The sequence below is a fragment of the Rhinopithecus bieti genome, unplaced genomic scaffold (genome assembly GCF_001698545.2).
Source record: "Rhinopithecus bieti isolate Rb0 unplaced genomic scaffold, ASM169854v2 scaffold_5476, whole genome shotgun sequence".
Taxonomy (NCBI): domain Eukaryota; kingdom Metazoa; phylum Chordata; class Mammalia; order Primates; family Cercopithecidae; genus Rhinopithecus; species Rhinopithecus bieti.
The window spans coordinates 2,916,462-2,940,319 of record NW_016805433.1 but is presented as its reverse complement, the minus strand read 5'-3'; the positions used below and the strand labels follow the sequence as shown (position 1 = coordinate 2,940,319).

Genomic DNA, 23,858 nt, shown 5'->3' with positions numbered 1-23,858 from the left:
TTTTTTTTTTTTTTTTTTGTAAAGGGCCATACAGCAAACAGATTTTACTTTTGACTTTGCAGATGATAGGATTTCTATTGCAACTACTTCACTCTGATGTTGTAGCATGAAAGCAATAATAGAAAATGAATAAACAAAATGAGCCTGATAAACTGTATTTAAAAAAATAGGAGTAGGGCATAGTTTGGTAATTCCTAGTATAGTGTTTCAGGTTAATACCACATGTGTAAATAGCATATCTGTATGCATAATAAAGCAGTCTTTCCTAGTGACCCCAAAACTTGCCCTCACAGTTTTTCTCCTTTGTTTAGCTCCACTTAGACCTATACCTAAATCCTAAAAGTAGCTTCTTTGCTCAGCATGTGTCTCACTACTAACTTTATCACTTTCTGAAGCAGTATGTTCCCTGTATGTTTTAATATTAGCTTCTTCTGAATTTTTCTCTATGTGGTTGTTTTTATCCTTCTTCTGTCCAAACAACTTTTTCTGACTTTTGGTGCCCTTAGAGCCTAGGCAGGCTGTGTAAGGGCTTAAGTGCGTACGGTCCTTTTTTACTGAACCTTTGTAACTTGAGGCAAAAGAAGCATAGCTAAGACAGGAGTTTCTTTTGATTCTCCAATAACAGAAAAGACTCTTATGTAATACTTCTCTCCATAACTTGTACAAGCAGTAGTGTGTTAGGATTGGGCATTTTATATCAAAATATTAACTAAGGAGCACATGAATTTACATAGACTGTTTTTGTTGAACACTTTCAACACTTTTCAACAGAAAACAAGTGTTTTTGTGTGAACACTTTCCTTATCATTCAATTTTAAGGATATGGATGTATTTTCAGTGGCTGGCATGTGATAAATGCCCAATAAATGTTTGTTAGCCAATGAATGGCATATAGATATTCTCAGGCAAATGATTTTTTAAAAATCAGTATATGGGCTACACATGGTGGCTCACACCTGTAACCCTAGCACTTTGGGAGTCCCAGGCAGGCGGATCACCTGAGGTCATAAGTTCGAGACCAACCTGGCCAATATGGGGAAATCCTGTCTACTTATATAAAGAAGAGGTCACACAATGTCCAGAAACCAGCTCTGATTCCTGATTCTGGTCCTTTTTACAACCAATATTTTAAAAAATCAAAAACTGTACATAACAGTATTAATTTAGGGTTTGCCTTGAAACTATGGATGCAACACCTAAGCAATGACTGATTAGAGCTGAGCAGCAGCCATCCACTTCACAAGCTGCAAGCACCCACCTCTTACACCATGTTTGCATCTGTATTTTCACTGTTTCACTCATTTTTGCTACCTGTCCAAGTTGTGTAAGTATTTGAGTCCTGACAACTGATTTAAAGTATCTATATAAGAATCCTTTCTAAAACAAAGAAACGTACAAATGCTTTGAACACAGAAATTTTAAAAGCTCTCATTTGAATTTCTTCTCTATCAGCTACCATCCTTTCTGTAACTAAGTTTTCTACCTATGCTTTTGAGCTAATCCCTCTGGCACTTAATGGTAATAAAAGCCTTCCCACCTTTTTTTTTTTTTTTTTTTTTTTGGAGACAGGGTCACCCAGAATAGAGTGCAGTGGTGCCATCACAGCTCACTGCAGCCTTGATCTCCCAGGCTCAGGTGATCATCTCACCTCAACCTCCAGACTAGCTGGGACTACAGGCACATACCACCATGCCCAACTAAGTTCATTGCTTTTTGTCTTTTATAGAGATGAAGTTTTGCCATTGTGATGATTAACACTGAGTGTCAACTTGATTGGATTGAGGGATGCGAAGTACTTATCTTGGGTGTTTCTGTGAGGGTGTTGCCAAAGGAGATTAACATCTCAGTCAGTGGGCTAGGAAAGGCCTTAATCTGGTGGGCACAATCTAATCAGCTGCCATCGAAGGCAGGCAGGCAGAAAAACGTGAAAGGGGAGACTGGCCTAGCCTCCCAGCCTACATCTTTCTCCAGTGCTGGATGCTTCCTGCCCTTAAACATTGGACTCCAAGTTCTTCAGATATGAGACTCGGGCTGGCTCTCCATGCTCCTCAGCCTGCAGACAGCCTATTGTGGGACCTTGTGATCATGTAAGTTAATACTTAATAAACTCATATATATCTGTATATCTATCTATCTATCTATGTATCTATATCCTATTAGTTCTCTCCCTCTAGAGAACTTGTATTAGGATGCCATGTATTAAGCCATGTTGCCCAGGCTGGTCTTGAATCCCTAGGCTCAAGTGATCCTTCCACCTCGACCTCCCAAAGAGCTGGGATTACAGGCATGAACCAAAGTGCCCAGCCCAGTAAAAGCCTTTACTCCAATATCAATAATTTGTCAGCCAGGTGCAGTGGCACATGCCTGTAATCCTAGCACTTTGGGAGACTGAGGTGGGCAGATCACCTGAGGTCAGGAGTTTGAGACCAGTTTGGCCAAAATGTTGAAACCCCGTCTCCACTAAAAATAAAAACATTAGCCGGGCATGATGGCTAATCCCTGCTATAATCCCAGCTACTCGGGAGGCTGAAGTAGGAGAATCACTTGGACCCAGGAGCGGAGGTTGCAGCGGGCAGAAATCGCGCCACTGCACTCCAGCCTGGGTAGCAAAGCGAGACTCCATCTCAAAAAAAAAGAAATTGTCCTGTTAGTTCTTCCATTGCCCATAATGCTCAAGTTTCCCTTACTCTCAATAAGGCCCTTTTCTGTCCTAGTTGCCTTAAGCTACCCTCCGATGATCCTTTACCTGCTCTGGAAGATTTCTTAAGAATGTTCAAGCATTCATTTCCTCTATCTTTGCCCCTGCCTTCATGCGTACATATTATATCGGTTCTATCCTAGGTTAATCTAACGCACAGAAGAGATCATGTCAACTTAATATCAAAAACTTCAGCTGTTCTTATTAAAGATTTAAGTCCAAATCTTGCCTTGGCATTGGAGGGTAACAATCATTTTGCTTATACTTGCCTTTCTCAGTTATTATTTGCTTTCTCTGAGCCTTTATGTCAGAAAAATTATTTGCTATTCTGCATATATATCAGTGTCTTCATAGATCCTATTCTTATGCCTTCATATTTCCCTGCCCTTGCCTGCATTCTTCCTTCTAGAGAATATTTCTTTTGCAAAACCAAACCCAACCCACCCAATGAAGTCCAAGTCATATATTACCTTCTTCATGAAGCCTTCCTTGATTTCCCCTAACTGGAAGTATTCTCTTGATTCGTTAACTTCCAAAGTTCATATATCACTTAATACTATTTACTTTAAGTTTTAAAAATTTGTTTATATAAATCTGTTAAAATTGCATACGTTCCTATCTTCCCTATAAGATTATATTTTTAAAAATCATGGATTACAACATATTCATTTTATACTTTCCCCAATACTTTTATAGTTTATTGCCCTGAATGAGTTGAGCCCATCAATTTTAAAGTACAAATCTTCCTTCAAGGACTACAAGCTGAGAGATTTAAAGAATTTCCTTCTTTTTTCTTTTTTTCTTTTTTCTTACAAGCAGAGTAAGAGAAAAAAAGAATTTCTTAAAAGTATAGATGGTAGAAACAAGCCTCTGCTTTTACAGGTGATCATAAAAACTGATTACCCAGGGACCATATACATGTTTGGAACCATGTTTCATTCAGTCCTCACAACGTTTGGCAAAGTCATTCTGTTAATGTTTGAATTTACTGACGTATAAGCAATTCAGTTACTACTGTGTACTTAGCCACTCCAAAAATGCCCCTTTGTCTGCCAGGCCCTTGTAGGCATTTGAGTTTGTGACAGCAACACTGGTTAATAAACTTATAAAATGTTAGGTGATTTGTAATTATTTATTGAGTAACTATATGTGGGTGTATCTTTATACACACACACACACACACACACACACACACACATAGATACATATACATAAGTGTGTGTGTTTATAATACCTTTGGGTGCTTTATTAATGTTTTCTTAGATTTAAATCCCAATTTATAATTAAAATAAATGCAGTGCCTTCCTTAACCCTTATTATCTGGAAATGTGGATTCCTTCCCAATACAATTTTCACGTAAATGAATCTGGCATTTTTTAACAGGTAAGCTGGGGGTCAGCAAACTATAGCACATAATCTAAGAATGGTTTTTATGTTTTTAAAGGTCTATAAAGAAGGAAAATAGAAAGGAGAGGGGAGAGAAGAAAAGGAGAATGCGTGACAGAGACAATATGTAGTCCACAAAGCCTGAAATATTTACTACCTGGGCCTTTACAGTGAAGATATTTGTGTCCCATGTGAATACTCACCACAGGTGATCTTAGCAGAGAGGTATTTTAATGATCAAGTAAATAGGAGAACCCATTCTGTGATACCAGTAGGCCTCTTTCTCCAGTCACTTCTGTCATTCCACAATGGACTCAAGAACAAAGTAGCCATGGTGACAGGGATGGAGGTTATGCATGGCTCAGCAACATGGACTTCCACTCACCAAAGCTGACCTGGCTAGAGCCACTGCTGAGTGCCCAACTGACTAGCGGTAGAGATCAACACCAAGTCCCAAATACAGCACCACTGTGCAGGATCATTAGCTAGTTGCCCAGTGGCAGGTAGATTATGCTGAGCTGCTTCCATCATGGAAGGGGCAGCATTTTGTTCCTACCTGAATAAATTTATCTTCCCTGCATGCAATGCTTCTGCCTGAACCAACATCCACAGACTTAGAGTGCCTTATCCACCATCATAGTAACATATATAGCATTGCTTTGGAAGAAGAAACTCATTTCACAGCAAATGTAGTACAGCAATGAATCCACGCTCAGGGAATCCACTGGCCTTACCATGTTCCCCAACATCATGAAGTAACTGGTTTGACAGAATAGCAGGGTGGCATTTTGAAAACTCAATTACAGCATCAGTGAGGGAGCAATTCATACAGTCTGCAGCATGGATCGCCAGAAGGCTGTATATGCTCTGGGTCAACATGCAACATACAGTGCATTTTCTCCTATAGTCAAGGTTCATGGCTCTGAGAATGAGAGGGAGGAATGGAAGTGACATCATCCACTATTACCGCTATTGATCCACTAACAAAATTTTTGCATCTTGTCCCCATAACCTTGTGCTTTGCCAGTCTGGAAGTCTTACTCCAAAGAGCGGAATGCCTCCACTAGGAGACACAGCAATAATTCCACTGAACTCGAAGTTAAGACTGCCATCTGGCCACTTTAAGGTCCCCATGCCTCTGAATCAGCAGGCAAAGATGGGGGGTTACTAGGCTGGGTGAGGTGAGTGAACCTAATTACCATGGAGAAATTGGACTGCTATTCTACAACAGAGGTACGGGAAAGTATGTCTGAAATACAGGAGCTATAATGGGATATCTCTTAGTACCGCATGTTCGGTAATTAAAGTCAATAGAAAATCACAACAATCCAATCTAGACAGGACTAGTAATTGCCTAGACTCTTCAGGAATGAAACTTTGGGTCATCCTACCAGGTCAAAAGTCATGACCAGTTGAGGTACTTGCTGAGGGGAAATGAATACAGAAGGGATAGTGGAAGAAGGTAGTTATAAATACCTGCCACAATTACGTGATCAGTTACAGACACAAAAATTGTAATTTTGGGGATTATTACTTCCTTATTCTTTTATGAATATGTTTGTGTATCAAATCTTTGTTTTCTTTCCTCTCTTATTGCTTTATAAGATATACTGACTTTATTTCACAGCATTTAAGTATTGTTAACTCTATATTATAGTATTTAAGTTACAGAATAACAAGAAAAATGAACATCACCCAAGGACTTTACATTCTCTTTGGGGAAAAAGTTAGTACATTTTACGCAAGACAGTTGTACCACTGGGTGGAAGCATGTCCTTGTTATTGTCTTTGTTTGGAGATAAACTATTGTATTAATTTTCTAGGGTTGCCATAATAAAATACGACAAACTGGGTGGCTTAAACAATAGAACATTATTTCCTCATAGGTCTGGAGGCTAGAGGTCCAAGATCAAGGTTTCAGCACGTTTAGTTTCTTCAGAGGCCTTTCTCCTTAGCTTGTAGATGGCCATTTTCTTCCAGAGATTTCATATGGTCTTCCCTCTGTACATGTCTGTATCCAAATTTCCTCTTCTTACAAGGAGACCTGTCATACTGAACTAGGGCCCACCCTAGTGACCTCATTTTAACTTAACTATCTCATTCAAGATTCTGTCTCCAAATACTGTCACATTCTGAAGTGCTGGAATGCCAAACTTCAATATGAATTTTAAGGGGATACAATTCAGCTTATGACAAGTATGTTTTTAAAGAGATATGGTGGGTGCCAATGTAACAAGGGGTAGCCTATAATGGTTCATTTTATGTGTCAATTTGGCTAAGCTATGAGACTCAGTTGTTTGGTTAATCACCAGTATAGATGTTGCTCTGAAGACTTTTTTTTTTTAGATGTGTTTAACATTTAGATCAGTAGACTTTGAGTAAAGCAGGTTACCCTCAATATGTGGGTAGATCTCATTCAACCACTTAAAGGCAAAAAATAAAAAGAAAAAAAGAAAAAACCTGAGGTCCTCAAAAGAAAAAGAAATTCTGCTTCCAGACTGCCTTCAGACTCAAGACTGCAACATCAGCAATGTGGTAGTTTTCCAGCCTGTTGACCTACCCTGCAAATGTCATCCTTGCTAGTCCCCATTTTGTGTGCGTGTGTGTATGTCTCCACATACTGTGGGTACTGTTTTTCTAGAGAACCCTGACTAATCCAATATATACGTATACATCCATATCTTATCAATATAGGTATAAATAAATTTATTTTATCATTCATTCCGTGCTCTCCTCTGTATCATAGAAGCTAAAAGCATGGAAATTACATTTTGCAAATGTCTTTGCCTTGGGGATTGTAGATGTGACTTACATTCAGCCAATGCAATGCATTTTCACAGTATTTGGAAGGTGGAAGAGAGACATAAACCAAACCATTCTTCTTCTCCCAGCGAAACTGCCTTTGCAAAAATTTTAACAGTGAGAAAATTATGACAGTGAAAGAGATCTGACCTAACCAACTCCATCTTGCCTTTAGCCTCCAAACTGCCCTTGGTCATTCCTGGGCATAGGCCAAGCTAACTTTGGGAGAAATTTAGTTTATAGATTATGATAGCCCTTTCCAAAAGTAAACTGCCTTTGTAAAACTAATGAAAGGTCACAAGGTTAGGAGTATGAGTGGCCTGAATAAGAAGCCAGCCACTGTTCCAGAGGTCACAAAATTTGCAACTTCCTCAATTACTCCTGTAATAACATTACTATAGAACCTAAGACTGGCTTTTTGAGATGTCTTTTCAGGCTTTTGCATTTCTGGTGACTGGGTGGCCTCACCTGGATCTCCTTTCGTGGCTCTCACCCAGGCGTGGACTCAGTACATGAGGACTATTTTTCCATACCGCATGACTGCACTCCCCGACCAATCACAGCATTCCCCATTCCCTAGCGTCCTGCCCACCAAATTATTCTTGAAAAACCCTAGCCTCCAATAAAGGAGGCTGATCTGAGTAATAATAAAACTCCAGTCTCTCATTTAACCAGCTCTATGTATATTAAATATTTTCTCTTTTGCAATTTCCCTGTGTTGATAAATTGGGTTCATCTGGGCAGTTGGCAAGAAGAACCCATTGGGCAATTACAATGGCAGTAAGCTTTGACAGACACGAGGCTTTATAGTGATCACCAAGTACTCTACTGCCAGCTACCCATGTTAGTACCAACAGGCAGGTACAATGATCAGCAGCAATGACTAACCTGAAGGCTAGGAATAGCCATCCATATCCATGCCTCCAGCTTTTCCAATAAATTTATCACCATCTAATTCCCCTTATTAATTTTCTTTTTGCTTGAAGTACCAGTAGTAATTTATTTTCCTCGATGAACCTGACCTGATAATTTTTTTAAATTAAACAATTAAAATATATTGTGTATTATAATAGATACTAGAATAAAAAATAGGAAGGGAGGAGTTGTCTGACATGTCACAAAAACAAGGTAAAATTTTAGATTGGATTGCCTAGAAAGGACTTTAGGCTTCACTGAAATGACTCTGAGTCAAGATCTCAGTAACATCAGGGGGTGAGCAATCCAAATGACTAGAAGACCCTTCCAAGCAGAAAAGGAATCAGCAAGCACAAAGACTGTGAAGCAGGACCATGTGGCATATCTAAAGAATAGCAAAGAGACTACTGTGGCAAGTGGAATAGGGAACAAAGTGAGCAAAGAGAACAGAAAGGTAACTAAGCTACAAATCACAGGGAGCCTCAAAGAACAGAAGGACTTTAATTTTTTACTCTGAATGAGATGGGAAGCTACTACTGAAAGGAAAGCTGAAAAATTCTCTCTTTCCTTATTAGTCTAGCTAGTGGCTTATTTTATTAATTTTTTCAAAAAACCAACTCCTGGACTCATTGATCTTTTGAAGGGTTTTTGTGTCTCAATTTCCTTCAGTTTAGCTCTGATTTTGGTTATTTTTTGTCTTCTGCTAGCTTTGGGGTTGATTTGTTCTTGCTTGTCTAATTTTTTCAATTGTAGTGTTAAGTTGTTAATTTGATATCTTTCTAACTTTTCAATGTGGGCATTTAGTGCTATGAATTTCCCTCTTGACACTGGCTTAGCTGTGTCCCAGAGATTCTTATATGTTGTACTTTTGTTCTCATTAGTTTCAAAGAACTTACTGCTTTTTGCCTTAATTTCATTACTTACCCAAAAGTCATTCAGTAGCATGCTGTTTAATCTCCATGTAATTGCATGGTTTTGAGAATTTTCTTAGTCTTGACTTCTATTTGTATTGCACTGTGGTCCAAGAGTGTGTCTGGTATGATTTTTGGTTCATTTGCATTTGCTGAGGATTGTTTTATATCCAATTATGTGATTGCTTTTAGAGTACGTTCCATGTGGAGATGAGAAGAATGTACGTTCTGTTGTTTTAAGGTGCAAAGTTCTATAGAGGCCTATCAGACCCATTTGATCTAATGTTGAGTTCAGGTCCTGAATATCTTTAATTTTCTGCCTTGATGACTTGTCTAATACTGTCAGTGGAGTGTTGAAGTCTCCCACTATTATTGTGTGGGAGTTTACGTCTTTCTGTAGGTCTCTAAAAACTTGCTTGATAAATCTGGGTGCTCCTGTGTCGGGTGCATATATATTTAGGATAGTTAGGTTTTGCTCGATTAAACCCTTTACTAGTAATGCCCTTCTTTAATCTTTTTTTTTTTTTTTTTTTTTTTTTATCTTCGTTGGTTTGAAGTCTGTTTTGTCTGAAATTAGGATTCTAAGCCCTGGGCTTGTTTTATTTATTTATTTATTTATTTATTTATTTATTTATTTATTATTTGGTTTTCTGTTTGTTTGGTAGATTCTCGTCCATCCCTTTATTTTGAGCCTATGGGTGTCATTACGTGTGAGATGAGTCTCTTGAAGATAGCATACTACTGGGTCTTGCTTTTTTATCCAGTTTGTTGCTCTGTGACTTTTAAGTGAGGCATTTAACCTGTTTAGATTGAAGGTTAATATTAATATGTGTGGATGTGATCCTGTCATTTTGTTGTTAGCTGGTTATGTTGGCTTGTTTGCGTGGTTGTCTTATAGTGTCACTAGTCTGTGTGTTTAAGAGTGTTTTTGAATTAGCTGGTAGTGGTCTTTCCTTTCTATATTTAGTGCTCCTTTCAAGATCTCTCATAAGGCAGGCCTGATGGTTAACGAACACCCTCAACATTTGCTTGTCTGAAAAGGATTTTTTTTTTGAGACAGAGTCTCACTCTTTCATCCAGGCTGGAATGCAGTGGCGCGAACTTGGCTCACTGCAACCTCCACTCCTGGGTTCAAGTGAATCTCCTGCCTCAGCCGCCTGAGTAGCTGGGACTACAGCTGCCTGCCACCACAGCCAGCTAATCTTTTTTTTTTTTTTTTTGTAATTTTAGTAGAGACAGGTTTCACCGTATTGGCCAGGCTGGTCTTGAACTCCTGACCTTGTGATCCACCCACCTCAGCCTCCTAAAGTGCTGGGATTACAGGAGTGAGCCGGCTAGAAATGAAATTCTTTATTGAAGAATTTTTTTCTTTAAGAATGTTGTAGGCCCTCCTCAATCTCTTCTGGCTTGTAGGGTTTCAGCTGAGAGATCTGCTGTTAGCCTGATGGGGTTGCCTTTGCAGGTGACCTACCTTTAACATTTTTTCTTTCATTTCAATCTTGGAAAATCTGATGATTATGCATCTTGGGGATGATCTTCTTGTGTAGAGTCTTTCAGGAGTTCTCTGCATTTCCTGAATTTGACTGTTGGCCTCTCTAGCAAAGCTAGGGAAGTTTTCATGGGTAATACCCTGAAATATGTTCTCTAAGTCATATGCTTTCTCTTCCTCCCTTTCAAAGATGCCAATGATTCATAGATTTAGCCTCTTTACATAATCCCATACTTCTCGGAGGTTTTGTTCATTCCTTTTTATTCTTTTTTATTTTTGTCTATCTTATTTCAGACAGCCAGTCTTCAAGATCTGAGATTCTTTCTTCAGCATGGTTTATTCTGTTGTTAATACTAGTGATTGCACTGTAAAATTCTTACATTATGTTATTCAGCTCTGTCAAATTAATTAGGTTCTTTTTTATACCAGCAATTTTGTCCTTCAATTCCTGTATTGTTTTATGGTGATTCTTAGTTTCCTTGGATTGGATTTTTCTGTACACCTGAATCTCAATGATATTCATTCCTATCCATGTTCTGAATTCTACTTCTGTCATTTCAGACAGTTCAGTCTCATTAAGAATTCTTGTTACAGAAGTGGTACAGTCACTTGCAGGACACTCTGGCCATTTGAGTTACTGGAGTTCTTGTGTTGGTTCTTTCTCATCTCTGCATATGGGTGTTCCTTTAACTGCAGTGTAGATTAAGTAGTCAATAGACTTCTCTTTAGGACATTTTCACAGGGTCGAGGCTTTGTGCAGGATCTTTATTTTATAGAAGCTGATTTCTTGTCTTTGGTTTCAGAGGGGGTACATGAGAGAGGTATTTTTGGTGTTGAAGTTGTGGGGTGTGATCCAGCAGGTGGCACTTAGGTGTACTGGTCAGTTGGCAGACTCTTGCTCAGATGTGTGGCTCCACAATTTCCTCACAATTGCAGTCATGTTCCCTCTCAATGCTCTGAAAGCATAGGCTCCTCTTCCCTTGAGTCCTGGCTATAGATTGCAGCTTTGTACTCCTGGGCTGCCCACTGCAGTTCTAGGGTGATCTCAGTGTTTATGTTCCTTCCTCAACAAATTCCCTGAGCAGGGGAGGTTTCCCTGCCTCTGTGTCGCTTCTGGGTGGGCCTTCATCCTGTCTTGCTTTTCTCCATTCTCCATGGGTAGAGTTATTTCCTTGATTAGTCTTGATGCATGTACTTGAATGATTCAACTATTTACTCACCCCTTCCATTCCTCCCTGTGACAGCCACACATATTAGCTGCTTCTAGTCAGCCATCTTGGTGACCACCCCCCCAACAATGTGTTTTACAATTAAGAAATATACTTCTAAATAATCCATGGATTGAAGAAGTAATCACAGTGGCAATCAACAAAATCAAAATTTTAGTGAAATGATAATGAAATACTGTAAGAACTGAGGTAAGCAAAGAAAATGCATAGCTATAAAAGACAGGAAAATCAAACAGCTAATCATCCATTTCAAAAAATCTGAAACAGCAGTGGAGAAGTTCAGGACTGCCACCCCAAAATACACTGCTATGGAATATTGATTATTTTGAGCTAAAGGTACTCTGACCTTCCTTTTTCTTCCTGAAAGCAGGAGATGAAACTCTCATGTGAAAAGTGCCCTCCCTATACCAGAGGAAAGACATTTTTAACACCAGTGATGAAAAATCAAGACTAAGAGAAATCTGCATACATAAACCTTAATAAACTAATCTTACCTTCCTAGCTTCTTCTCCACAATTAACTGTTCTAGTCGAAACTCCATATTCTTGTTACATTTTCACAATCTAATGCTCTTTGTCCTTCCTAGTATTATAAATATTCAGCTCTAACTGCTTTTTTGTGTCTTTGTTTTTCTGGCATAAGACAGACGTTATAACCAGAGAAAAGCATATGACCCTAGGAGGGTGGAGGAAAACTTTGCTTCCCTAAAGCAGCAAACCCCAAAAGAGTAAGAAAGGAAACAAAGAGTAGTAATAAATGTCAAAGAACACTAAAACACAAACGAGAAAATGCCAAAAGCTAGTTCTTTGAAAAGACTGCAATTAATGAATACCAAGTGAGATTTAACAAAGAAAAAAACAGATAGCATAAATAACCAATAATATGGTTGATGAAGGAAACATAACAAATCCTCTGGCCATTAAAAATATCCTAAAAGCGAATTACAAACAACTCAATACCAATAAACTTGAACATTTATTAGAAAAGTTTTAGTAAAATTCAACTTACTGAGAAATCCTAGAAAAATCCAACTTACGGAAACTTCCACAGGAAACAAAATCAGAATAGTCCTACTGGATACATAATTTAAAACCTTCCAAAGAATAAAATTACTGTCCTAGATTATTGTACCTTATTAGTGAATTTTAACCCAACAGTGGGGGCAGAGGGGTGGGAGACACATAGAAATTTTTTTTTTTTTTTTTTTTTGAGACAGAGCCTTGCTCTGTTTCCCAGGCTGGTGTGCAGTGGTGCGATTTCGGGTCACTGCAAGTTCCGTCTCCCGGGTTCACACCATCCTCCTGCCTCAGCCTCCCGAGTAGCTGGGACTACAGGTGTCTGCCACCACGCCTGGGTAATTTATTGTATTTTTAGTAGAGACAGGGTTTCACCATGTTAATCAGGTGGTCTCCATCTCCTGACCTCATCATGATCCACCTGCCTCTGCCTCCCAAAGTGCTGGGATTACAAGCGTGAGTGAGCCACCGTGCCCAGTCCAGAAATTTGTTTAACTCTTATTTTAAGTTCAGGTGCAGGTTAGTTACACAGGTAAACTCATGTCACGAAGGTCTGCTGTATAGATTATTTTGTCACTCTAGTATTAAGTCTAGTACCCATTACTTATTACTCCTGATCCTCTTCTTCCTCATACCCTCCACCCTCTGGTAGGCCCCAGTGTCTGTTGTTCCCCTCTATGTGTCCCTGGACACATAGAAATCTTACACAGATTTTTCTAGGAAAGTGAAAAGTATGGAACATTACCCGAGTAGTATATAACTGTGATATAAAACTAGACAAGGACGTTTGAAGACAGAGAAATTATAATTCATTGCTGAAAGTCAAAATCCTCAACAGAATAGATGAAGACCAAATCCGGTGACATATAAAACAGAGCATCATCATATCAGGTTTGGTTTATCCATTCAAAAAACATATATATTAATCGATATAACTGAGTACATTTAATAAAGAAGTTTATATGTTCATTGTAATAGACAACGAAAAAACATTTCATACAACTTATACCCACTTATGATAAAAACTCTTAGCAAACTGAATAGAAGGAAATCTCTCTAATCAAAACCTACAGAACACATCACTTAGTGGTGAAATGTTCAAAGTTTTCTCTTTGTGACAAGGTATCCTATTAACATTTCCATTCAACCTCATACAAGAGATCTTAGCCAGTGTGATACAATAAGAAAAAATAAAACTATAAGGATTAAAAATGGGGGTGGGAAGCTATCTATATCTACAGATAATGTAATTTTACATAAAATATCCAAAAGGATATGCAAATTATTAGAATTAATAAGTGTGAATAGCAAGATTACTGCATATAAAGGTCAATATACAAAAATCAACCACATGCATATGCAATGACTCACGTAATTCCAGCACTTACGGAAGCAGAGGCGGCAGGACCACTTGAGCCCAGGAGTTTGAGACCAGCCTGGGCAACACAGTGAGAAATCCTTCTCCACAAAAAAAAAAAAAAAAAAAAATCAACAACACTCCTATATCAGCGACTGTCAGAAAATGATTTTTTAAAGATAAATTTATAATTAAACAAAAAAGTATCAAATACTTAGATATAAATCTAATAGAAATGTGAAAAACTTCTGCAAGACAAAAAGCTATAAAATATTAATTAAAAAATTAAAGTTCTAAATAAAAGAGCAATATACTATGGTCTAGAATGAATTTTTTTAATGTCTATTTTTCTCAAATTAATTTATATATTCAGCAAAGTTAAAATCAAAATCTCAACAGACATTTTGGTAACTAGACATACTGATTTTATAATTAAGACATAAATATAAATGTCCAGAGTATCTCTCAATAGATTTTGAAAAAGAAGCATAACATAGGAGGACTTTGTATAAAGCTACAGTAATGAAGACAGTATGATACAGACTAAATATATTCAAATATCAAAAGAACAAAGAGTCTAGAAACAAACGTACAATATGTATGAACACTTGAATTTATGAAGTAGTTAGCATAGATAATGGAAGAAAATAATGCTTTCAATAAACTAAGTCAATTAAGTATCCATATAAAAGGAAAAAAAACAAAGTTCTACCTCACAGTATACACAGAAACCAAGTCCAGTTGGATTACATATCTAAACATGAAAGGCAAAACACAACTTTAAAAGGATATAGGAGAATATCCAAATGATCCTGGAGTATGAAACGATTTCTTAAACAGAAAGCACTAACCGTTAAGAACAAAAACTGATAAGGAGATTGACTAATTAAAAGGGACTTCCATTTATCAAAAGACATCATAAAGCCAGTGAAAAAGCAAAGAGCAGTGTGGAAGACAGTGGCCACAGTTATAACAGAAACATAACCAGATTATTTAAAATTCTTATATATCAGTAAGACATATGGTTTGGTTTTGGTTCTGATTTTGACTTGGCTTAAATTGCTTGACGAACAGGTGAGCCTTTAACAACACTTTGGTTTTAGTTTTATTTTGATTTAGTGTAAATTAGATGAGTGAGTGACCTTTTACCCTTTCCTTCTTGTAGTGTGAATGTTGTTTTGTCTCAAGAGAAAATAGGTCAGACACAAAGTAAGCCCACTCTGCTGGGAACTGTGTTAAAAAATTTCAAAAAGAAAAAAGGAAAGGCATCAAATCATCAAAACTTACTCTATTAAAGTGCATGTTACAGAACCTTAAGAAATGTTTTGCAGGAAATTATAAAGTTACGTTAACCCCTTAGAGGTGAAGATCTCTGTGTGAATTAGAACTGCCCTCTTTTGGTGTAGGATGGCCCACTGAAGGAACTATAGAGAAGGAACAATTGGCCATGTATTTAAGGTGGTGACAGGGGTCGGAGGACAGCCAGCGTACCTAGATCAAATTCCTTTATATTGACTCATGGTTATATATAAACAAAACTAGCATAAATTTAGCCCTGTTTAACAGCTTACTGCAAAAAAGCCAAAAGTAAAAGAGCAGCTTCACCAGCAGACACAGAGTTTAAAAAGGGAGTCCCAGAAACAGCAAGAGAAGCCAGTTTTGCAGGAGCCACCAGAGATAATAGAAATTCTTTCTCCATATGTCCCAGCCTACCCCGCTTTACCGAGGCCAACACCCTCTCAGAAAGAGATTCAGGAGCTAACAAGCCCCAGGTCTCACCTTGAAGGGGAGGATCAGAGCCTCCAGAGGCCAAGGAAGGAAGTCAACATAGTCAAGTGCACAGTCTCAGATCTGGTCTTGCTCAAGCTATGCAAATAAATGCCTCTTAGGGAGACACGAGGACTATATATTGATTCTCAGTAGCCTCAGGGTTAAATGGGGTGTAAAGCCAGAATGCTTTATAGAGTCTCTTATAAAACTGACTTAGGCTTTTGTCAGCTCCTTGAAGCATTCCTGGAATCTTTTTTAATATTACTTGCTTTTTTCTACCAACTCTTAGCCTCTGCAGAAGTGCTTCTCAGGCTGTGCAGCAATGGCCAAGATCAAGGCTGGAGATCTTCGCAGGAAGGAGGAGGAGGAGTTGCTGAAACAGCTGGACGACCTGAAGGTGGAACTGTCCCAGCTGCGCGTCGCCAAAGTGACAGGCGGTGCGGCCTCCAAGCTCTCTAAGATACGAGTCATCTGCAAATCCATCGCCCGTGTTCTCACAGTTATTAACCAGACTCAGAAAGAAAACTTCAGGAAATTCTACAAGGGCAAGAAGTACAAGCCTCCGGACCTGCGGCCTAAGAAGACACGCGCCATGCACCACCGGCTCAACAAGCATGAGGAGAACCTGAAGACCAAGACGCAGCAGCGGAAGGAGCGGCTGTACCCTCTGCGGAAGTACACGGTCAAGGCCTGAGTGGCCCATTGTCAATAAAGCACAGCTGGCTGAGAGAAAAAAAAAAAAAAGTGGTTCTCAGTACCTCCGCAAACGCTGAAGCTGAAGCTGGGGTGTTTTTTTCCCCTTTTTCCTAGAGTTTAACAGGCTCTTTTCTTTATATAATTTTCCATGTGTAGACTAGTCAGCTGCCAGTGTGTGACTAGAGCAGGGCTTGTTGTCTCCTCAAGCTTTAGCCGTGCGTAGACTGGTCAGCCTCCGGAGTGACCAGAACAGGGCTGTTGTCCTCACCCAATAGAAAAAGTAAGGAAAAGACTTGAACAGGCTTTTCATAAAAAAGGATACTCACGTGGCCAATAAGCACATAAAACAGCGCTCTGAAACCATAGAGATGCTAGTACAAACCCACGAAAATGACTGAAATTAACAAGACTTACAATACCAAGGTTGGTAAACATAGAAGAATAAAAACTCACACAGTGATGTCTGGGAGTAGCAAGTTAGTACAATCACTTTGGGAATACAGTTTGGCCCACTAGGTCCTACCTCCAACATTGGAGATCACAATGTGGAGGGCACAAACATCTAAACCGTATCATTCTGCTGGTGCCACAAATCTCATGTCCTACTCACACTGCAAAATACAATCATCCCTTCCCAATAGTCCCCCAAAGTTTTAAGTCATATCAACATCAACTCAATCAAAAGTCCAAAGTCTCATCCAAGACTCAAGTCAAATTCCTTCTACCTATGAGCCTGTAAAATCAAAACAAGTAACCTGATACATCAAAACAAGATACATTGGTGGTTCAGGTATTAATCGGCCAAAAGAAAGAGGCAACAGGCCACAAGCAAGTCCAAAACCCAGCAGGGCAGACATTAAACCTTAAACTCCAATATAATCCTTGACTTCATGTCCGGCAACCTTGTATGAGGGGTGGGCTCCCGAGGCCTTGGGCAGCTCCACCCCTGTGGCTTTGCAGGGTACAGCTCCCATGGCTGCTCTCACACGTTGGACCTGAGTGCCTGCAGCTTTTCTAGGCTCAGGGTACAAGTTAACAGTAGATCTACCATTATGGGGTCTGGAGGGTGGTGGACCACTTTCCATAGTTCCACTAGGCAGTGCCCTAGAGGGGCTGTGTGGGAACTCCAACCCCACATTTCCCCTCCACGTTGCCCTAATAGAGGATCTCTGTGAGGGCTCTACCCCTGAGGCAGGCTTAGCCTGGGCACCCAGGCTTTCTCATACATCCTCTGAAATCTAGGGGGAAGCTGCCAAGCGTCCTTCGGACTTGCCCTCTTAACACCACGTGGAAGCCACTAAAGCTTATGTCTTGTACCCTCCAGAGAAGCAGCCCAAGCTGTACCTGGGCCCCTTTGAGCCAAGACTGGGGCTGGAGCTGGAGCAGCTAGGATACGGGAGGAGTGTCCTGATGCTGAACAGGACGGTGGCACCCTGGGCCAGGTCCCTGAAATCATTCTTCCCTTCTAGGCCTCTGGGCCTATGATAGGAGAGGCTGCTTCTAAGATCTCTGGAAAAGGCTTTCAAGGTCTTTTTCCCATTGTCTTAGATATTAGCACTTGGCTCCCTTTTGGTCATGCTAATCGCTCTAGCAAGTGGTTGCTCCACTGGCTGCTTGGATTCTTTATCACAGGGCCAAACCCCAAATTTTCCAAATTTTTATGCTCTGCTACCCTTTTAAATAAGTTTCATCTTTAAGTCATTTCTTTGTTCCTGTACTTGATCACAGGCTGTTAGAAGCGGCCAAGCCATGCCTTGAATGCTGAGAAATATCTACCACCAGATACCCTAAGTCATCACTCTTAAGTTCGACCTTCCACAGAACCCTAGGATTTGGCCACAATGCAGTCAAGCTCTTTGCTAGGGTGCAGAAGGGTGACCTTTACTCCACTTCCCATCAAGTTCCTCATTTCCATCTAAGAACTCATCAGGCTAGTCTTCACTGTCCATATTTCTATCAGTATTTTGGTCACAACCGTTTATCCAGTCTCTAAGAAATTCCAAACTTTCCCTCATCTTCTTGTCTTCTTCTGAGCCCACCAAACACTTCCAATCACAGCCCGTTACCCAGTTCCAAAGCTACTTCCACATCTTCAGGTATCTTTACAGCAACGCCCCACTCCTCAGTACCAATTTTTTGTATTAGACTGTTCTTGCAGTGCTATAAATACATATCTGAATCTGGGTAATTTATAAAGAAAATATGTTTGTTTTGGCTCATGGTTCCGCAGGCTGTACAGGAAGAATGGTGACCACATCTGCTTTTGGTGAGGGCCTCAGGAAGGTTACATCATGGGGAAGGCGAAGCGGAGCAGCATATCACATGGTGAGTAAGGGAATGGGGTTAGAGGGAATGTCCCAGACTCTTTTAAACAACCAAATCTGCATGAACTGAGCAAGAACTCACTCATCACCAAGGAGATGGTGCTAAGCCATTCATGAGGAATCTGCCCCCGTGATCCAATCACTTTCTACCAGACTCCACTTCCAACACTGGGAATCACATTTCAACATGAGATTTGGAGGGTACAAACATCCAAACCATATCAGCACAGAAGAAGCTTATTTAGTAAAACCACCAGAAACAAGAACAGCAGTTTCCCCTCTCACCTACCTCCCACAAACCCTCCTATAAAATATCTCAGAGACCAGAGATATTTTGAATAAATAACCTTTGAATAAAAGGCTACAAGACCCAAAATAATGGTAACTTAATTGTTTTGAAAGCTTTGTTATAAATTTGCATAAATACTCTAAATGCCTTTAAGTGAATGAATGAACTTAAAATGTATATTGATATCACACTAGTTCTTTAAAAAAAAAAAAAGAAACAAGAGAATATGGATTCCATTTCTTCTCTAGCGCAGTTCTTTCTTCCTTTGCATGCAAAGTACTTCTAGTACAGAACTGGTCACACTGTATTTCTAAATATTTATCTATCTGCCTCCCCCCATTAGATCCAAGGCTACATGATGAAAATGTGAGCCTGGTATGTGTCAAACACTACATTACTTTATGGAGAATCAAAGTGTACAACACACACATGATTTATGACCTCCATGGACCTTACATAAGGTTACAGGATGCTTCTCATAGGAAGTGTTGTTTAAGTTGAGACCTAAAGGTTAACTGGCAGTTAGCTAAACAAAGTATGGCAAGAAACACATCCCAAGCAGAGAATACAAGTAAGTCATAAGGTGGGAGGTCACTCCTATATTCTCTATTTCCACTAGCACTACATATTGCATAGTAAATATATTCCATTAGTGATAATGAGATGATGGGGAAAAGTGTGACAAGATGGAGGAATGAAAGAAAAAAAAATTAAGTCAATATAGGAGCAGGCCTATTATATCCAAGTTTCTGTGTTTTAGATTGACAATTCACACTTAAATATGCTATTTTAATTAGGCCTTTATAAAAATGAAAAATAACCACCAATCAAGGGTCCACCCAGTAGCTGCTTCCCATGACACTCTAAAGTATTGTGGAAGAGAAGCAATTTCAGCAGGTAAAATTTTGACATTCCTCTGCTCTACAAGAAAGTGCTCAAAAGAATAATGTATCAGATAGAAAAAGCAAAGTATTTATTTCCATCACCTTATTTATCCAGCCATTTTCTTCCCAAAAGCACTTCTTGTATTTTAAGAATCCAACAGCAGGGTCCAAATCTTTCTTACACCCACTAACTCATCACTCAGCATAGTGTGAATAATAATACTCTCAACTGTTCAAAACACGCACCTTGGGTTTTCACAACAGTCAAAATTCAATTCCTAATTATACAAACATATTGTGACTATAAAGGGACATAAATAAAAAGACTAATGTTTCTCTCTACCAAAATAAGTGTATTAAAAAGTGATGTATGCTCTGTGGAGAAACTGGAACTTGTGTGCCCTGCAGGTGGGAATGTAAAATGGTACAGCCACGTGGAAGAGTATGACGGTTCCCCAAAAGATTAAAGAACAGAATTACTAGATGATCCAGCAATTCCACTTCTAGGTAAGCAAACAAAAGAACTGAAAGTAGAGTCTTGAAGAGATATTTGTACACCCATATTCACAGCAGAATTATTTACAGTAACTAAAATGTGGAACCCATAAACAAGTGAATGCATAAGCGAAATGTGGTATATACATACAATGGAATATTGTTCAGCCTTTAAAGGAAGGAAATTCTGGCCAGGCGCGGTGGCTCAAACCTGTAATCCCAGCACTTGGAGAGGCCGAGACAGGCGGATCACAAGGTCAGGAGATCGAGACCATCCTGGCTAACACAGTGAAACCCCGTCTCTACTAACAAAAAAAAAAACTAGCTGGGCGAGGTGGCAGGCACCTGTAGTCCCAGCTACTCGGGAGGCTGAGGCAGGAGAATGGCATAAACCCGGGAGGCGGAGCTTGCAGTGAGCTGAGATCCGGCCACTGCACTCCAGCCTGGGCGACAGGGCGAGACTCTGTCTCAAAAAAAAAAAAAAGGAAGGAAATTCTGACATATGCTACACCATGAATGGACATTGAGGACATTATGCTAAGTGAAATAAGCCAGTCACAAAAAGGTAAATACTCTATGATTCCACTTTTATGATGTCTCTACAATAGCCAAAACTGTAGAGACAGAAAGTAGAATAATGATCGCCAGGGGACAGGAGGAGGGGAGAATGGAGAGTTATTGTTTAATGGACATATAGTTTCAATTCTGCAAGATAAAGAGTTCTGGAAATGGATGATACTGATGTTTGTACAATATAAATATACATAATACCAATAAACTTTACATTGAAGAATGGTTAAGATGATTTAAGATGATTTATTTTACCATAATAAAATAATTGGGAAAAAAAAGTAAAATTTTTCTGTCTAGAAATACACAATTAGAGATCAAATTGAGGACATATCAACTTGCCTCAAACACAACAAATTGATCTGGTGCCATTTAGAACGAAATCAATTATAACGCTGCGATCCCCTTCCATGATGTGCTGGTTATTCACATTGAGTCACTTAAAATTAATGATCTCATCTCATTTGTGAATAAATGAACCTGTCTTTCCTTCTAATAGGTTAATCTTTGAAGTAAATTAGACTACAAGAACAACTCGTGAATTAACTAGTTCTAGAACTCAAAGTTTTAAAAGAGAAAAAAGGTGCTTCAATATAATCCAAAAAATGAGAAAACAAAAAGTCATATGGTACTATGGTTTAGATATGGTTTGTCTGTCCCTACCAAATCTCATTTTGAAATCTGATCCCTAGTGCAGTGGTGTTGACAGGTGGCCCCAGTGGGAGGCCTTAGGATCATGGGGACAGATTCCTCATGAATATCTTGGTGCCATTCTCTCAGTAGTGAGTTCTTACTCTAGGAAGATGGAATGAGTTCTCAAGGGAATAAGTCAGTTCTCAGTAAAGTGGATTGCTATAAAGCCAGGACACCCTTTACGTTTGGTATCTCTTCATATGTGCCTGCTTTCCCTTTGACCTTCTCTGTCATTTCTGAACGGCACCAAAGCTCTCACCAGAAGCTGAGCAGATGTCAATGCCATGCTTCTTGTACAGCCTGAAGAATAATGAGCTAAACAAACCAAATCTTTTCTCTATAAATCACCAAGCCTCAAGTATTATTTTATAGCAACACAAAATGAACTAAAACATATAATAGATAGACAAGGTCCTAAGCCAATAGTATTTAAAGTACTAAAATATAGCAAATTCCTATCTTTATTTATTTATTTAGAGGTAAGATGTCACTGCCACCCAGATTGGAGTGCAATGGCATGATCTCAGCTCACCATGAATGAGCTCAAGTGATCCTCCTACCTCAGCCTCCCAAGTAGCTGCGACTACAGGTGCATACCACCACGCCTGATTAATTTTTGTATTTTTTGTAGGAACAGGGTCTTGCCCTGTTTCCCCGGCTAGTCTTTAACTCCTGGGACAAAGTGATCTGTCCGCCTCAGCTTCCCAAAGTGATAGGATTACAGGCATAAGCCACCATGCCCAGCCTGGTTCCTATCTAGAGTTTCCAGTAAGAAATTGTTATTTCTACTGTGTTAACCTGTATTATCTGCTCAAAATTAACCATAAACTTATTTTATATTTTGTAGAGGAAAACAAAATTTAAAGGGCAGTAGGGAAGGAGAGTTTACTGTTTTGTTCTTTCCACATTTCTAAAGTATTCCTCTTCCCTGAAACCAAGGCTAATGGAAGAATAAGGGTGGAGTTCACAGAGAATGTAGCAGCTATCCATAGAGTCAAACGGAAAATTATGGCCCTTAAACAACAGGTATTTTATAAAAAGCCAATTCCTCACTGCTATGAACTTGAATATTTATGTCATCTCCAGTATTTGTGCCTTCTCCAAGATTCACATGTTGAAATCCTAATCAATTCCCAATGTGATGACATGTGTAGATAGGGCCTTGGGGAGGTAATCATGTCATGGAGTGCTCATGCTGGGATTAGTGCCCTTATAACAAGAGATACAAAAGAGCTTGTTTCCCCTCTCGGTTTCCACCATGTGAGGACTCAGCAAGATGATACCTGTGTACAAGCCAGGAAGAGGGCCCTCACTGGAACCTGACCATGCTGGCACCCTGCTCTCAGACTTTCCAACCCCCAGAAACGTAGAAAATAAATGTGTTGTTTAAGTCATCTAGTCTACAGTATTTTGTTACAGCAGCCCAAGCAGACTTAGACATCCATGTACTCACTTCCAAGAAAAAGAAAACTTAAATAGCATTGAAGGCCAATATAACTCTTCATTTAACTCAAAAAAACAAAGAAATCATAAATATGACAAATCTCAACGGCAAAGCATAACTTCACTTTAAAAGACTACTATGACTATAAAACAATATGGAAAAGAGATTATACGTTAACTCTTTTAGAAAACGAAATACAGTATATAAGTACTATGAATTAGAATCATTTAAAGTACATACGTAAACAACAAAGAATGGAGGAAAGAGAAAAAATGGCACTAAGGTGAATAAATCCTTTAATATGTTAACAGACTGTTCTCATAATAAACAAAATTGAAGATAAATAAGATACAGAAATAAAAATGTCCACAGGCACCAAACTATAATCCTAAATTAAAAACTGTCTATGAAAGCAATATAATAGCAGGCACAAAACTTCACAGAAAAAACTATGTACAAATTTCAGTCTTCAGAAGATTATAAGTTATTTGTTAGGAGGTGATAATTTCAACTCTGCTGGCCTTTTAGCATTCTATAACTACCAACAGTACAACTAAAATTTTAACTAGGAAAACCAAATAAGAGTAGTAAGAGCAATTAAATTTTTTTAAAAATGGCTGGGCCTTTTCCAAATGCTTTCCATACACCATCACTGATCTTCACACAAATCCTGAAAAATGAGTATAATAATTGGAAAGTGTTGCTTTTGTTTTGAAAACAAAGAAAGGACAACCAGGTATTATACACTTCCTGATACAAAATATATACCACTGTGAAGTTTTTTTTTGGCAAAAAGAAAAAAGAAAAGAAAATCAAACTTAATTCATATCAAGACTAGAGATGTAATTACTTTTCTTACTTTTCTTTTTCTTTTCTTTTTTTTTTTTTTT

At 38.9% G+C, this 23,858-nt stretch overlaps 1 protein-coding gene and 1 pseudogene across 1 annotated transcript in view; one reads left to right on the top strand and one right to left on the bottom strand.

Annotated features, from left to right (window-relative positions):
* The window catches only part of OSBPL8 (oxysterol binding protein like 8), a 209,750-nt gene that overhangs the window by 148,211 nt on the left and 37,681 nt on the right, over positions 1 to 23,858 (bottom strand).
* LOC108529952 (60S ribosomal protein L35 pseudogene) lies at positions 15,896 to 16,267 on the top strand (annotated as a pseudogene).